This window comes from Sciurus carolinensis, chromosome 1, assembly GCF_902686445.1.
Source record: "Sciurus carolinensis chromosome 1, mSciCar1.2, whole genome shotgun sequence".
NCBI classification, from domain to species: domain Eukaryota; kingdom Metazoa; phylum Chordata; class Mammalia; order Rodentia; family Sciuridae; genus Sciurus; species Sciurus carolinensis.
The window spans coordinates 99,801,414-99,804,092 of record NC_062213.1 but is presented as its reverse complement, the minus strand read 5'-3'; the positions used below and the strand labels follow the sequence as shown (position 1 = coordinate 99,804,092).

The 2,679-nt window shown below is 46.5% G+C and overlaps 2 non-coding genes across 2 annotated transcripts; one reads left to right on the top strand and one right to left on the bottom strand.

The window, feature by feature from the left end:
- Positions 1-801: 801 nt before the first annotated feature.
- On the bottom strand, positions 802-875 carry Trnan-guu (transfer RNA asparagine (anticodon GUU)). The gene has a single exon. It is a non-coding gene; the product is annotated as a tRNA-Asn (tRNA).
- Positions 876-2,608: 1,733 nt separating this feature from the next.
- Positions 2,609-2,679, top strand: Trnag-ccc (transfer RNA glycine (anticodon CCC)). Its single transcript has one exon. It is a non-coding gene; the product is annotated as a tRNA-Gly (tRNA).

Below are 2,679 nucleotides of genomic sequence, written 5' to 3'. Positions count from 1 at the left end.
TTGGGATGAATAGTTATGCTTTGTCATGTGCTCCCCTCTGTGATGTTCTCCCTCACCACAAGCCAACAATGATGGGGCCAAGCAACTATGAATTTGAAGTCTGGAACTGTGAGCCAAATACATTTTTCCTAAGGTGATTTCTCAGGTATTTTGTCACAGCAATGTTAAGCTGACCAACACACTTCCTTTGCATAGGTGACTTGTCAGAAAGTTATTACAGTGGTCAATTGGGCCAGAGTTCTGTGAACCTGAGTAAGCCACCACAGAAAACAATTTGTTACTGGAAGACTTTAAACTATCTTAGAAGTTCAGCTGTTCAGAATATGCAATGGAATAATATGCGTGAGTCATGTCCCCTTCTGATGTCAAACTCCTGCCCCTTTGGCTAAGCACTGCACTTATTAGACTCTCATAGTGATAGTACACGCTAAGGAAGAAAGGCTTTAAAAAAAAAAAATGAAGAGGATAATTACACTGATGATCCTACTGGTGGCAACATTATTGACAGAGCAGTCACCAAAACCAGGCTCCCTACTGGGGATGGGATACTAATATCGAACTCATGTTGCCGATGGAAGCAAGCTTTCACCTTAGTTGTCCAAGCCTATATAAAAAGGGCAGAATAAAGAAGAAATGGCTACCTCAGGTAGACTGAATTTCTGTTTCAGAGGTGCAAGGTTAAAATGCCACCAAAGATTGTAATGAAGAGGTGGTGGGTTTGTTGCCGACAGACCCAGAGGGGAATGGTGGCATATTTCACACCTATTCATGTGCAGTTGCTAAAGAGCAACATGGCGTCCCCGTCCCCGGGTGGGCTTGAACCACCAACCTTTCGGTTAACAGCCGAACGCGCTAACCGATTGCGCCACAGAGACGCGGAGTTGCCTTACTTCTGTACGTGGTGCATACTAACCAAGGTGCGCCCCAGAGTTTTCAGTACACCCGTCCAAGTTCCAAAGCCAAGAGAATCCAGTGATTAAGAGCGGTGAATCGTAGTATTTGTCACATACGAAACTTGGGCACTGAGAGATTCGGAAACCAGAAGGGCAGCACAATGACCTTCACCTGGCGCTAGGTTGCCCTGTTTCAGAAGTCGGAGCCCGGTGAGACCCTGCGTGGGTCCTAGTAGTGGATTTCCCTAGTCTTTGCGCCACCATCACCCAGTGAAAGACCTGCCTACACTACCCGGTCGTTGTCGCAGCCGCGGTGAAACGTCCCTCTGCGTTTTGGATTTCTGTATCCATCAATGGGGCTCCACGATGGCAGAGGTCACAGCGATGTGGTCTTGGGTCCCCTCGCGGACTTTGGATCCCGCCCTCATCAGGGCCCTCAGGATTTGTTGAATTAATCCATAGTCGTCTTAAAATTTTAGTCACTTGAAGAAACTTGAGAACGGATTTCCCAGAGTTTAATCAAAGGCGAAGTTCTTTTTTAAAAAGACTTTACTCGGTTTTGGTTTCTCAACAAAAACCGGAAAGCTGGAAAGCCACAGTGCACCTTGTACGCGGTTGAAGTCCCTAGGCTGGGGTGAGGTGAATGACGGGCCAAGGGAAAGGGTGGGCCAAAAGGAGACAGTCAGGAGCAGGGCAGAACCCGGAGACGAAACTTTAGGGAGAGTTCCGGATCCTCAAGGGATGAGAATCGGTTTTTATTGTAGCCGAATTAGAAGAAAGGACGAGAAAACAGAGAAGGTACACAAGCAATGAACGCGACGGCCTGTTGCTGTAAATACAGAACTGCTGAATATTACAACTGTATCTATGCTGATAACATGGGGCGGGGTGGAGGGGGAAGCCAGCAAGTTGTTCTCAATCGTGTGGTTCGTGGTGATCTTACAGTGGTTAGTACTCTGCCGTTGTGGCCTCAGCAACTTCGGTTCGAATTCGAGTCGCGGCAGGGCCCTGCATGGGCGTGACCTCCCTTTTCTTTTAATTCTAATCTCTGCATCGTTCTGCCATTTACCTGGGCTCAAGTGCAAAACTTGCCTGTGGCTCCAGGGTTCCCTGCGGTCTGGAGAATGAAAGGAAACCCTACTGTACATATCACAGGCTCGGTCAAGAGGAAAAGTTGGAGCTGTCCCTTCCGCTTTCTCAAGAAGTGACAGGGCAACTCCTCCCTAAAAGCCCAAATCTCCAGAAGTGAGGTGATGCCTCTGGATCATCTTAATGTGGCCAACCACGGGTTTCGCAAATATCAGTGGGGCCTTATTAAACCAAAGGAGAAATGGGAAGAGACTGAACTCTAACTGGATATTTCGGTTAAGATCTAATAAATGTACACTTGATAACATTCTCCAGCCAACAATTTTTCATATTTATTTTGCTAACAGTAAGTTACTGAAGTATAACTCATAAGAGGTACCAATCTTCAGTGCAAGAACACATGAATTTTGACAAAAAAATAACCATCTCTTAGATCAAGTGATACAAAATTTCCATCAGCCCAGAAGGTCCACGGAGGCTCTTATGGGAAAAAAAAAAAAAAAAAAAAATTGCGGGGGTGGGGGAGTCACTTCTTTCAAAGGGAACAGTACAAACATCATTGTAGAGTTGAGAAGCACTTCTCTGGACTTTCAGGGGATGATCTACAGAAAACGACAGTGTATAAGGCATTGGTGGTTCAATGGTAGAATTCTCGCCTCCCACGCGGGAGACCCGGGTTCGATTCCCGGCCAATGCA